This window comes from Phalacrocorax carbo, chromosome 3 (genome assembly GCF_963921805.1).
Source record: "Phalacrocorax carbo chromosome 3, bPhaCar2.1, whole genome shotgun sequence".
NCBI classification, from domain to species: Eukaryota; Metazoa; Chordata; class Aves; order Suliformes; family Phalacrocoracidae; genus Phalacrocorax; species Phalacrocorax carbo.
Window position 1 is genome coordinate 69,604,486 of NC_087515.1, and position 14,905 is coordinate 69,619,390.

Sequence of the window (14,905 nt, forward strand, 5' to 3'; positions counted from 1 at the left end):
CTGCTTATTGTTATCTTTTGCTTTGGCTGTATTTATAGCTATTCATTTTGGTTGCTTGATTGTGTCAACATGAGAGTGTTTGATAGACTTCGGCAGCATAAACAAGAAAGGAGCTTACAAATGCTGAAAGAGTACTTGCAGAGGCGCAGCACTACTTACATTGTCTCTTTCTAATTGCTTATTGATATTCAGCGTAAAAATAACTTTAGATATGAGCAAGGGGGCATTTAAAGTACTGTGGTGGCACATCAGCACCATTTTTTCAATCACTTTTTTCAATTTAAAACTTGTTCCAATTAAAAGCTGATGCCTCAAATGAGGTGGTACCAACAAAGTGTTTTCCTGAGAAACCAGAAAATAAAATGTACTTCTCAAGATGTGCTAATATTTTTGTCAACTGAGGTAAGCTAATAAAAACAGGAAATTAAAACCGTGAGCTAAGTCTTCTGTGAAAAGTACATCAGCATTATCTTTCTTATGTTTACCTGGCAAGATTTAATGTTTGAATTAAAATATATTTGCATAAACAAATATTTATGTACCATAAGCATGTATTGCTAGAATTTGAGTGAAGGGGAGAATCTTGAAAGGCTCAGAAATATCCTAAAGTACTGCAGAAATACGGAATGAGGAAGAGGAGAGCACTGGTCTTTGTCATCATAGATTTTCTGGATAGTAGTAACAAAATAGGGAAGGAGTTCACCTGGCTTATGAGGAAATAACTTTTTACTTAACTGTATTCAGTCAACTGATGTCAAGGCAATGTTGACAGGAGCAATAGTCCTGGCGGTTGCTTGTATGCCTTCCTCTGCCATAACAGTCACCTGCACCCCGATGGCTGTAGTCTGAAGGAAAGGGGAAATGAGTAGCACGTTTCTTACCGTTGTGCTATAAATCTTGGCTTCGCTGCTCTGGCTAAAGACATGTTTTCGTGAACTAACTGCATTGCCTGTCAGTATGTCAGTACTATACTCCTCAGATTTGGAACTAAAGCCAAAATGTTTTCTCTGACTTTTTCTGTTATTTTATTTGATAGATGTGAAATGTGGGGGGGCAGCAATAGGAGCACATGCTTTCTCTTGCTCTAAAGGAATGTATTTAGTAGGGAATCATGGCTTCAAAGTCAAGTACATTCATACCTCTCAAACGAGTTATACTGGTGTTCTAAATAATTTTTAAAGAGCTGACACTGAAATTTTTCTCGTGTTTTCATCATAAAAATAATACCACGATTTGTTGTCCTTGAAGCAAAGCATACTTAATATATTGATTTATGTATGTGTTCATCTGGTTAGGCTGATTTTTTCGTAGTGTGTAAGTTTACTTTGAATCATTGACCTAGGAGTCATCTGGTTACGTTTGTAATATATTCCTAGGGAAAAGAGGACTGTCTCACCTTACCTAATGCACCCCTGAAAGCTAATGTACCCCTTTAAAGTCCAGCAAATTGTCTAATCTATGTATTCAGTTATAAAAGTAGTGTGTAGTTCTGTGTCATCTCCTGTGACTTGAAGCAGCCTACAGCTGGCCAAACTGAATTTTGCCTTGAACATGTCGAAACAGCATTAAAAATCACAGAGAGCTGGGGTGGAAAGGGTGGGCATTAAAGGTGCATGTAAAGGCAAGACAAATTTTCCTTGGTAGTGAAGTTAAGTATTGCCAGCAAAGGCACTTTCTCATTTTCACCTCGTTCAAGGGTCTGATGTTATCTACTGTGTATAGTCACACGATAGATAGATAGATATAAAGGTGGAAAAAAATATGGTAATAATGTCATAGTTTGGTGCTGGAGAAGTTCATACCCCTGAAATTATAATCTTGATAATTTGACTTCCTTAAATGCATTATTTCTTTTCTTTTCTTTTTTCTTTTCTTTTCTTTTCTTTTTTTTTTTTGCTTGGGCAGTTCCCTATTAACATAATTTACATGTATTTTAATGCATAATGGGTTTTTCATGTATCATTCCCATGGGTTTCCTTCTACCTTTGAGAATTGATGGAATAGTTTATTGGTGTCAAACTAATGAAAGTCAGCACGTTTAAATTGAAGCACTCATACTTTTTCAGTCCCTATATTCCACGTGCGGTGTTCTCATGCGCTTCTGATAACAAAATGCACTGAAGTGTGAACTCATCTAAAAGATGGTGCCAAATCATGACTAAATATGTTGCTGCCCCTGGTGTGTCTTGAAAAAAATGTTTCTAGAGTAAACTGCGAGGCTTACTAGGATCTGGAGTTAAATTTTTCGTGGAAGAAAATGTTGGAACAGCAGCCTGAGCAGTTCCTGTGTACTTACAGCTGAAGGATGAATGCCAGAGTGATTCTGTGATGGCCCTGATTTAGGGTAATAACAAGATTCCCCTTTATCTGGACACCTATTTCCACAAAGCTTGTGAGAATTTAATGACTTGGTGACTTTTGCCCTTCTGCAGATTGCACTGAATTGGTCAAGAGAGTCCCAAGTTATTAGATGTGGCAAGAGGGTATGAGTTGTGCACGTACACAGTCCGTTCACATAAGCTTTGATTCTTGAGGAAACCAGGTTAAAAATAACTCCCTGTGACACAGGTGGTGGGTAGGACATACCTAAAGCACCATTTCCACTACAAGTATAGCCCAGAAAATGGAGGAACGGAACCATTTTAATTCTTTGGATACTTTTAGCCAATACTAGCTTTGTCTGTAAACCTGGATTCCCTTCCCATTCAGATGCTCTTAGTAACCAGTAATCATCAATTTGTTTAAAAAACAAGCAACAAAAAACAGTTAATTGTTCTCTGCCTCATTATTTTTTAAATCTAGGTAGTGGCATTACCCAGTCACTAATAATCTGGTTTCCCACACATACAGTAACTGAAGAAGGGAGAAAAAAATACCTTGTTTTCTGAAGTGCAGAGGAGGGTACAGACACTTAGGTAATAGGTCAGATATTCATTAGGAACTGAAGGATGGAGTTATGCTAGGAAAAGTGCATTATTTGACCAAAAAAAGTAGCGCGTAATTTCCTGTAGAAAGTTCTCGAACTTACTAAAACTAATTTCATAAGGCAGAGTTCAGCCGTTCCGTAGAATCATAGAATCATTAAGGTTGGAAAAGACCCTCAAGTGCTCATACCACAATGAATCTGTGACAACTGAACCTGCCTAACCAAAATATTGCTAGAGGAGTGAATAAAAGATGCACAGTTCCCATAGCATGCACTTCAGAGGAACACACGATGTTGATGACTGATCAGTCACATCTTGGAGTTGTGTTTGTGTAAAAACTTGAATGAGTTTCCAGTAGCACACGACGTTGGCATTTCATTTTACAATCTAAAATGTTACCGACTTCTCAGGGAATGGAACTAGATTAACATGGTCAGAGAAGAGTGATGCTTCAAATTATTTAGCATGTAAATAGACATTTAAGAGGACAGAAGGGACAGCAGAGCTGTTATTAAGCAGAGAGTATATGAAGTTGACATTTCTGACAGTTTCTAGGCTGCCAAGTTTGAGGCTAACACTGATTTATGTGTATGCTTTTGTTTAGGGGACGAGAGAAAAATACTGAAAATTTAATTAGAAGAAATCTACTGTGGCAATAAATAAAGAAGTGGTGGGCCTGGCAGCTCTATCGTGAAGTAATTAGAAGGAATAAATGCGAGTCCAAGGTTTCTCACTCTGTGTTTAAGACATGAACTTCATCACCTTGGAAATTATTTTCCCTTGTGGTTTTCATTTGTATTATTAGTTCAGGCAGTGTAGAACTTCTCTATCTCTGTGCACGTTTGGTTCATACAGATGGATGAAAATGCCGTTTGAGATGATGCGCATCTGGAAGTAATTGTGAAATAGCAGAAAATGACTTTTTAATCTGATTTAAGGAATAAAAAGGTCTGGGTGGTAACATTTCAACTGCAAGTGTGCATTTAGTCCACTGTCATTATTGGTCTGAATTCATTCCCACAGCAGTTGGGGATTGATCCAAAGGCTTTTGATGTCAATGGGAGTCCTTCCACTGACATTAATGTTCTTTGGATTAGGTCTTTAGAAGTCATAAATCTGTCTAGACCATAATTATTTCCTTGAAATTGTTCCTGATGATGATTCTGCTCTTAGGGAAATTTGCAAAAGTCAAGTCACCTCCTGTAGCAGGATGCTCAGATATGTCTGTTACTGATTAATGCACAAATGAGGGAAGATGTCAGATGCTAAATGTATATGAAACACAGCTTCTCTCACTGTTGTTTTTAGGTTTGGATCAATGCTCCTACAATGACTTTAGCTGTACCGTCCTAATAGGCACTGGAGACCTAAGTGGCAATATATTTTGAGAAGAATGCAGATGTTACCTAAGTCACATCTTCCTTTTCACTCATTCATAGGAAAAAGCTATTGATATGTTTAAACTTCAGTGGTCTTTTTTTATATAATGTCTTTTATCTCACGAAGAGGAGGCTTTAAGTGACTTGGCTGAGGTTTCCGAAGACGCAAACAGAATATTAGCATGGCATATTTTACTCCTTTTTATGTGAAATTGCAGTAGCTCACCAAGCAACCACATCTGCCAGTTCTGATAAGTGATACCTTTGGTTGTATTTGATGCTGGTTGTAAAAAAGCAGTTAGCTGTGAGATACCTCCAGATTTCCAGACACAGAACCTGTAATGTGGGTATTTTCATGTATGTGCTGGGAGTAACAAAATCATGGAATCCAATTACCAAAATCTGATTAGAGTAAAAAGGAATTTAATGTTACAACAGCATTTATTAGGTGAAGCTACCTGATTGATATGCATAGGACGACAATTTTCAGAGAATGTGTTTCCCAATCTTTACTATATGGCACCAAAGAAAAGTACCCTTTCCTGCTTCTTTCTTGACATCTCTAAGAAATAAGGGTTCATTCTGAAGGTAACAGCAAAAAACTCTGGATTGCTTAATTGTTTTTATGCAGATAACATTGCCTGAGCTGAACCATTTATTTTAACTGTATTTGAGAATAATTATGATCAGAAGTATTTTCCAGTTTCTGTCCCCTTTCCTAAGTCTTCAGGAATGCGGGTTCATTACTATATTTTTGAAAGAGTAGTTGACTATTTTTGGTCAGAAAAGTGTCATGGGTGAGTAAATCTAGTAAATACAGTTAATAAATTTAATTGCTTTACTGGAGAGCTTTATTTGTAAATACATTACATAATGGATAAGTGTATTATATGCAAACGTTCTTTTATTAGATTTAGTTTGGTTCTGAAAGTTAGCTTTTTTTAAATCAGTAATTTTTTAAGAGGAAAAACTAGTGATAGATTTCAGTGTATTAGAAAACCCAACCATTAGAATTAAGAAATTTTTAGTCCAAAGATATAATAAATATTAGTTTTCCTTGATTATTATTGTTTCAGTATTTCTTTTGGCCTAGATACTTAATGAATTACTTTGTGCAGATGCTATACACATATTGAAATCTTGGGAACCATAAAGGTTTCCTAAAGAATAAAAATTTTGAATTCAGGTAGAGGATTCTAGTTTCTATTTAAATATTGGAGAATTAATGTTGGTACATTACCTGCTCTAGGTGAAGGATCAGCATCTTAGCATATATGTTCTTCTAGTAGGTGTCTGGTTTCTTAGGTCTCTTCAGCCATTAAAATTATTATTATTTCATTAATCAGATTGTGGACATTGACAGTTTTGCATCCATTGTTAAAGAATATGGAGACATAAAGGTAGAAATTTACTGTTTTTACAAAACCCATTAGACTTCTAAATGCAGTAGAAGATCCTTGATTCCCTTGATAATAGACATGCAATTAACATTACCATTTAAAATGGCCATTTGCTAATACTGCAGTTTTTTTATTTCAGCCCCTCTTTTTTTCTCACCTTTTATCATTTCTTACTTTTTCTTATGTCTTTACCTCCTCTCTGTCATATTTAGCCCCATTTCACCCAGACAGCGTGTCCCCACATGCTGTGGTTAACTATACCATTGGATAAAATAGCCCCTTGCAATGCCTGGGATTGAAGAGCGTGTGAGGTGGAACAGGCAAAGATTGATGCCTCTAACATACATCTCATGGCTCACAGGCATCTCATGTGCATGTGTGGCCCAGGAGCGACAGGAGTTTGGTTTATCTGTGCAGCAGCAGAGCTTTAGAGCAGCCCCACTGAGAGACAGCGCTGTTTCATCTTTTCAAAAAAAGGAGGAGAAAGGGCTCTTTAGGAATTATTACTTGTGTTTACATCCAGGTAGTAGCCTTCAGCCAGAAGGAATCTTTCTCCAAAGGGTGGGCGTGTCAACACTGACAGTCCAGAGTAGGTTTTGCTATACACACATCATTGACGTATAAGTCGAATTCTGGAATTCTGTACCCAAAAAAGCAAACAATTGCTGATGCTAGAAATACCCCTACATACAGGTATCTTAACACCATTGTTAGTGCCAGTACAGAAACTACAGTTCCAACTGGATGAGGTCAAAATCAGTCGTGTTTAAAACGGTTTCCAGGAAATGGTGCGTTAGTTTGGAAGTTTTTCATATACACACATTTATTGGATTTGGAAGTTTATAGAAAATCCCTAGATTGTTTGGAAGGGGTAACAAAAACTTGAATGGCGCTCCAGCAGAGATAGTATGCTCTGAGCCCTAGCTGATCATCACTGCCCCATAGCTCTGATGTGCTCTCATTACAGAAGACATCATAGTTGCATTCAATGATGAAATAGCAGCAGCTTCCTTACTGTGCTACAACTTAGCACTGGTGAAGTAAAAACCATGTATGTGGCAGATTGATGATATGATTAATAATAATGAGGAGTTGATTTCAGTAGATCACACATAAGCCAACACAGAGAGAAAATCAAATTCTTAAGAGAGTATGCATGGCTGGTGGTCACAGATCTGGTGGAAAAAGTGCCTGCCAGCAGCTCATGGCTATCCCTGTTACAAATGACCTATCGCACTGAGATTAGCCAACAGTAACAATGTTAACATAGTCAAAATAATTTTAAATGTTTCCTAGATTAGAACAACTGCATGAGCAGTTCTGAAAGCAGGGTAGAAATGACAGTATGTGCTACAGAGAAGTAGTGGTGAAAGGCAAGGGGAGGTAGTCTTCACCGTCTTCAGGTGCAGCCAGAAGGTCTCAGGGAAACTGCTGGAAAAAATGGAACCTCAAGGTCAAAACTGCTTCGGTCCAGCTACAAAAACCAAACATAAAATGTTATATTAATATGTGACATCTTAGCGCAGAGGTGATAATCTCTGCAATTATCCATCCTTCTTTTAACAGCTACCTAGCATAGAGCTATTTTGAATAGAAGACAAAATACCTTTAAGCAATAAAGCTGCTTACTGTGCACCTGGACAGGAAGAGGAAGCAGAACTTTGACTCAGAAAAGAATGACACTCAAAGAACGCAGAAGTTCTTCAGCAACATCTAAATCAGAAATGTGGTTATTGATTCTTATGAAAACTGTTTATGGCACTAAAAACAGCATCACTGTGTTTCGCTGTTTCTAATTGAACACTTCTAACTAAATGAAAGGAAGTTCCACCTCGTTGTCATGAACATTACAAGGATTTATTAAACTATTTGCTTGTCATCTCTGACAGAGTGCTAAGTGAAGTTCTACAGCTAGTCATCTAGAAACAAGAAGCAGCATTGCCAAGTGTAGTAGCACTTCCTAAACACTGTCGAGTGTGTTGCAGAGCAAGTCAGTATGGTTGATTGGCACTGCTGCCAAATTACTCAAATACAGAGATTGATGCTTTGTCAGCTGTGTAAGGAGACAATGGCTCTGAAGTTCAGGGCGCAAACTGCTTTCTGCTGTGACGGGAGGTTGTGCGCTAACCACTTTACTTCTAGAAGGATCCTGACCGGAAGGGTGCACAGATGGACCTTGCAGGAGGGACAATCTTTTTAGAAATCGTGTGGTTATCGCACATCTGTCTGTTGGAGCAGGAGACAGTTACACACACTGTTAAAGCGATTTTTATATCCAGGTAAATTCAAAGCATAGGGAACAGAATTACGACACTCTGTGGTTTTCAGTGCTGTCGACTTTGGAAGCGTGTGGAGGCTTTTGTGCAAATTCAGCAGCCTGGAAAGGACCGTGATTATTCTCTGTGCTTCACGGTGATGTGGTGATAAAGGTGCTTGATCAGGACGGACTTCCAGAACCCTTTACTGTCAAAGAGGTCACGAAACAGATTGCATCCTTTGCCACTTCTGATTAACATTTGCTTTGTTGAGTCAACAGGAAAGGTAACCACATTCAGTACCGTACAGATGCCAGAATATTTAACCTGAACATTAAATCAGAGGTCCCATATCTGCTGACTTGTGTTACTTGCTCTTTGCTGATGACTAAGTATTGGTTATTCACACATATGTAAGCAGACTACATATTATTGATTGTCTCAGCCCCTCTGCCAAGTGGTTTGGCCAGGCCATTAGCATAGAAGAAAAAGAGATCCTGCTCTAACCTTGCTGTGGTGGAAAATATCCTGAGGCAGTAGTCTGTGCTGACAATATGCTAGTAAAATAAGTGAGAACAGCAGTGCTACTTCAGCAGCACACTTCTTTCAAAACACCACAGTTAGTAGCAAAGTCATGCAGGGAATAGCAAAAGCCAATATAGTATTTAGGACATTAAAGCAGCATGTCTGAAATGAGAGACATCTGGCTTCCCACAAAAGGAGACATCTATTGTGCATTAGTTGTTGCCACTCTTTGTATAGCTACAAAGCTTGGACCATTTATGGTCTCCACATTGAGCATCCAAACCATTTCCAATGCACTGCTTTCATGCCCTGCTGCCATAAAGCGGTGGGATGTTACCTTGTATGTTGCACTCCTAAATTGCTGTCACATTATCAGCACTGCAGCAAGGTTACAGGACATCCAGTTATGCCAGACCTAGTTCTCATGTTGGACAACAGATTGCCCAAAGCATGGGCATGGGCAGGTGAGATGCAGAGAAAAGCTCAGAGGTTGCGTAATGAGGTGATTAATGACAAGTTTAAGGCAAATCCTCAGTTATGTGTCATCAGTTTCACAGTGTGGGAAATCATATCTGAAATTTTCTGCTCTGGCAAAGAATAGGTACTCATGCCGTCATAACAATCAAATAAAATCAGAATGGCGCTATATGGTCTAAGTGAATATTGCAGTGAAACAGATTATATCTGTAGACTTCACAGTATCATGAGAATGGCCCTCGTTCTGGGACAATAATACCAAGTCCCAATGTACTGATGGAAAACAGGCATCATAATCACTCTCTTTCCATCCCTGGTGCTACTGTATTTCTGAGTTTGCCATTTCAAAGGGCTACTTATGGAAGATATAAATAATATTTTTTGTAAACCCTGGCACAGGTTGCCCAGAGAGGTGGTAGATGCCCTAACCCTGGAAACATCCAAGGTCAGGTAGGACAGGGCTCTGAGCAACCTGATCTAGCTGAAGATGTCCCTGCTCACTGCAGGGAGGTTGGACTAGATGACCTCTAAAGGTCCCTTCCAACCCAGACTATTCTATAATTCTGTGATATGAAGATACATTTTAAAAACATTTTCTGATTGTACATCTTATTGTTGGGGACCGTTAGATAGTGACAGGAAAACTGAATTGTTGACTGTTTGCTCACACTGTTGGAGTGGATTTTATCCATGTTTTGACATGGATAACATGTTAACATAACATGAACATTAACATGTAGCAGTGTTTGGCAGTGTAAACATTTTTACATGTTTTTAACAATAGTGAAAGGATGATTTTTTTCAATAGTGAAAGGATGAGAGGAGAGGATAGGGTTCTACAGTTACTGTAACTGGCATTCAGATTGCCTCAACATATGGAAGGCAGTTGATTTGCACAAGTGCAGACATTTTTTTAATGTGAACCTTAATTTTTATGTACACTACGATTCAGATTATCTGAATTGTCTGCTTGGTTTTTTGACCCATTACAACAGAAAATACGTAGTCGAACAATTCTCAAATTAATCCTTGATCTCTTTCTAATTTCTTAGATTTTGCTGAATTGAGATTATCATTCCTGTTTTGAAATGATGGTGTTGCATTCCCTAGAAATTTGTAACAAATTTTATAAGGACTGGTAATTCAACATGCTGTCATTATTTTCTGCAGATGTAAACAGATTTTCTCATAGTTCTTTAGCATTTCTCACTTCTGGTAGTTCATAAAGATTTAATCCTGAAGGGCTTAGTATCTGATGTTATTCCAAAATTTAGAAAGGTTGTCAGCTAGTTCCCATTCTGCTTGAAACCACTGAGCCATAATGTTTATACAGGTATTTACATCCATGTGTTCATCTTTGATAGCACTTCCTTTTGTACACCTAATGGAAAGGGTTACCATTCCTTGCCTTGGTGTAAAGGTTTTTAAGATACGGGACTCTGAAACCTGGGCACTGGGTGCTGCATCTGTGAAACATCTAGAAGGAGCCTCTGTCCTCTGTATCTCAAATGTGACCAAAGATGACAATTGCTATATGTAATAATACATCTCATTTCTACTCACACATTTACAGAAAATTATGTTATAGGTATCAGACAAGACAGTTGATTTTTCAGATTACTCTGTCTATTGAGGAATGTATATCACAAGTCCCCATGAATAGCCATCAGACATTAACCAGGGTTAGATTGGATTTTTAATCAGTAACTTGAGCTGTGGAGTGTGCCATTGCGGTTGCCAACCACTTCCATGTTTCAGCCTAGATCATGCAGCACACTAAGATGGGAAAGGATGGTGGCTATTTACAGAATCACAGAGTGATAGGGGTTGGAAGGGCCCTCTGGAGATCATCTTGCCCAACCCCCCTGCTTGAGCAGGGACACAGGAATGCAGCAGTCACTACCTATTTGTACATCTACCAAGTTCTTATTTTTGCTTTTGAACATAATTTAGAAACCCTCATTCTACCTGAGTAGCTAGCAGTTTAGGGACTGAGAGGTGGTGAACTGAATCTCATGACATGCTTGTCCAAATATGAAAGCTGGTAATCTGGTTGCCTTTGTATAAAAAGATACTGCTTACTCGACACAAGCTCTGAAGCATGATGTTACTTAGCCAAATCAAATAGCTTTACTAATATAGATTGAATTCAAACTGAACTGAAGAGTTTTCTCAGACTCAGAAAGTAAAATCCATTTGTGCATGCAGAGAATCGATCAGCAGAAATCATAACTTCCTGGATGTCCTTTTTTGAGTAATATTGGTGAAATTTAGACAGTGACATTTTATACCCATAGAATGGAATCAGCTGAAAGTATTTTTCCAGATAGTTTTGGGAAGTACAAATCTTTTATACGTTTTTTATTAGTAACCCATTCAAGGAACTGTTTTGGATGAATGTGAACAATTACTTAGGTAAAATGATTTGCTAGAGGAGGTGGTCTCTGGTGCTTGGATAGATCATAATATAACCTGATAGGTCATAGGCACACAGCACTGCAGTGTTTGGAGGACAGTGGGTTGACTTGCAGAAGCCCAGCTGCAGGAAGGCCTGTCCAGTTGTTCATGGCAGGCCTCCTGTGTCGTCTTGTGTTTGTGATTAGAAAAAGCTCAGCAGAGCCCTTGTTCTTCAGAGAGACTATAGCTGCGTTGTGTTCAAGTATAGCCTGAGGATGTGGGACTTCTAGATTTAATGGTTGACTGCTGACCCAGCTGTTGGATCTGAACCTGATAGGCTTTTGTATGAACTATATGAAAGGCTATGGCATGGAGGAGAAGGGGAACAGCCACCTGGGTACAGTTGCTGCCTGAGCCTGCCACAAGTGTGTACTGCCTCATCTGCCGCCAGCCAGCCTGTAGAGGTGGCACGGTCTTGTTTCCATTGTGACCTACAGCATTGCCTTTCCTAGCCGTGCCTGTGCTCGCTGCACAGTGTATCAGAGCTGCTTTTCTGCAAACAGAACAGCTTGTTTCTTTAACAGCACACTCACATTGAAACTAATATTGTAACTCAGCAAACAAGCAATGGCAAATCAACAAGTGTGAGGAGGCAAAGGAGTATGTATGTTCTTGTCCATGAACTATTTGCTGCATTTATATTACAGATTCAAGGCTCGATACTGGATCTTGCCCCATTTCTCTGCATAGCTGTAGATTTCTGTCTTGGAACTGGACATCTCATTAGGATCAGAGCATGAGATTTTGGCTGGAGAATTGCTCTCCACTGGTTTTTAACTAAGGAGTAAAGGGAAAAAATACAGGTACTTTGCCTATGTAGAGTGAGCATAGTTATTGCAGCTGTGTATATGTTGAACAGTAACTTGCAAAATAACAATAACCAACTGTTTTTTCTACACTCTGAGGACTTTCTTTCATTTTAAAGTCTGGCTTTTATTCCACATACTCAATTTCTCCACTCACATCTAACAATGTGATTATTAGTAAATTCCCATGAGCAGTATTGAAGAAAGATGCTGTCTTAGGGATATTTTAAGTTTTTCAAGACAAAAAGGACTTGGTATCAGAATTATTATTGATTTTCAGTCACTGCAAAGTACACACACATCACAATAAAGGTTAAGTGCCTAGAAGAATCTAAAAGAGCAGCGACTTTAAGTAAAAAGGAAGTCCAGATTAAAAAGAAATCAGACTAAAATAAACGCAGTGAACTACTTTTTTTCTGAGTCAGTCTGGAATGTTTTCTTCATATGGCTACTGTAAACAGGATGTTTTCTCTTTTTCTTAATGCAGACATGAACACATCAATATTTAATTTGACCATGAGTAGTATATGTATTGCATTTAACCCCAAATATATTTCAGACTTTGTGTGTTTTTATAATGATGATACAAATTTATAAATCCTTAATGCCCTTAATGCCGCCCATATGTTGTGCTGAAATCCATAGGAATCTGTAAAAATAAAAGTCAAGAAGATAGTTATAGGCTCTGAAAACTGAAAACAGACCTAAGCCTATCTAACAGCTAAAGATTTGTCAGCTGGATCCTAATGCTCCTAAACCTTTGGCATAACAAATGTTGCCTTTGAGAACTTATCCCATTATATCTGGGCATCTTAAATCACTCTACAGAAATAATATAAAATAACATAGAATGCTCTACTTCTAAATAGAAGACATGATCCTGGCATCTGTGCTTCTGCCCCAAGTGCTCTCCTTCTGTGCCACAATCAGCATGAGCTTTTCTTAGATTTATGCTTGTGGGCATATGGGCAAGTGGGAGTCATTTGGAGATGTCAGTTGTCCACATTTTTTTCCTTTTATCCTTATCCACTGTCAGTTGCTAAGGATGGTTCTGGCTTTGCTCGGAAGCAGCATGCAGTCAGATTGCTTCATGTACGTTTCTGAATTTCAGAAGGAGAGAGCAAGAGAAGCCATTATAAGGACTGGCATGTGTGCATACACAGGTATTTTCCACCAACAGAAGATGGCATTGATTCCTCTGCCCGTGTAAAAGCTCTGTCTCAGGTTTTTACGTACACTTGCCCCGTACCACCTGAAGACTAGTCAGATAGGTGCAATCAGATGCTGTCATCAATTTGTAGACTCTCCGTGCCCATTTGAAACCCAGGACTTCTAACACCTACGGATCATTATTAGTTTGGAGGCTACCCTGCCCATGGGACTAAGAATTTCTGCTAGTCATCCTGTCTTTTGTTGGTAGCCTTTTGTTAGGCAACAATTGCTCTCTTCCTTTCACACCCACTATTCATGTTGCTGGATTTTATTTTCCCTTCCACTCATAGTAAACTGATGCACCAGCACAGCATTTTAATGAATTTCTATTTGGTTAGGCAAAAGTTGGATTGTCATGAGTAATCGAATTATTCCTCTGGAGACAGGATTTCTAAGTAAAGTGATGAGGTGAAGCGATTACAGCTGTAACCCTTACAAGTATAAAAAGATGTGTTATGCTAATCCTTTGTGAATGGGTTGAATTGAAAGCGCGGGGAATAAAAAAGAATGCTCTTAAAAAAAGAAGGGGGTATGAAAGGACTACTGTGTCATTTATTCCCTTTTCATTCATCCTCTGTTGCTATAGAGAAAAAAAAAAGTAGTGGTAAACTGGAGTGCTTTACCTTTCAAGGCAGTCATTCAAATAATTTAATCTTAAGCTGCCTGAAATATTGAGGAGAAAAAACAAAACCCATACGGAGGAAGGATAGGTATAGCAAAAAGAAATGTGTGAAGTAGTGCCAGTAAGAGTACGTTGGCTTTTTTAGGTTACTAAAGCTGGTATGACCTTCTCTTACCTTGGTGTAAAAAGAACAGAGTGAGGAGGGGGGAAAAAAACACTGAGGAAAATATGAGTTATGCCAAACATTGCCTTTATCTGCAAACACTTACAGCCCCAGTTGTGAGATCCTTGTTACCCCCAGGCTTGTTTATTTTCTGTTTCAGCTTTTTCAGCTGTTAAATAGGAGTACTCTGTCTCAAGTTAATACATGAAAAGACTTTTAAAGGTTCAGCTAGAAGGAGAGGTGGCATGTGAATTACAATGTAGTGATTAACTGACTAGAGCAGCATAAATAGGTTTTGTTAAATGGAGAGGAAGAAATAACTTTTTGTTTTAGACGACCAGCCTGAACGTAAATGGCCAATGGTATAAGTTTTTTGGGTTTGGTGTTTTTTTCTGTTTTGTTCTCAAAGATATCAAACAATTTTCATTGTTGCTCTTTTTCCTTCTCTCTGTATACTTTTCAGGGGAGAGGGGTGGGGAGCAGCACCCACCCAGCTGCTCACTCGCTCTGCCCACCAGCAGAATGGGGAAGAGAATCAGAAGAGCAAAAATAAGAAAACCTGTGGGCTGAGATAAAGATGGTTTAATAAGTGAAGGAAAGATTTACTTATTTTTTAAAAAGTGATGCAAAGCAGTCCCTCACCACCTCCCACAGACAGCCCAATGCCCAGCCAGCGTCCGAG

General features: G+C 38.7%; 1 protein-coding gene across 6 annotated transcripts in view; it reads left to right on the forward strand.

Annotated features, from left to right (window-relative positions):
- Positions 1 to 14,905, forward strand: part of PTPRK (protein tyrosine phosphatase receptor type K) — a 414,239-nt gene that overhangs the window by 342,033 nt on the left and 57,301 nt on the right. The gene's annotated exons all lie outside the window — the stretch shown is intronic.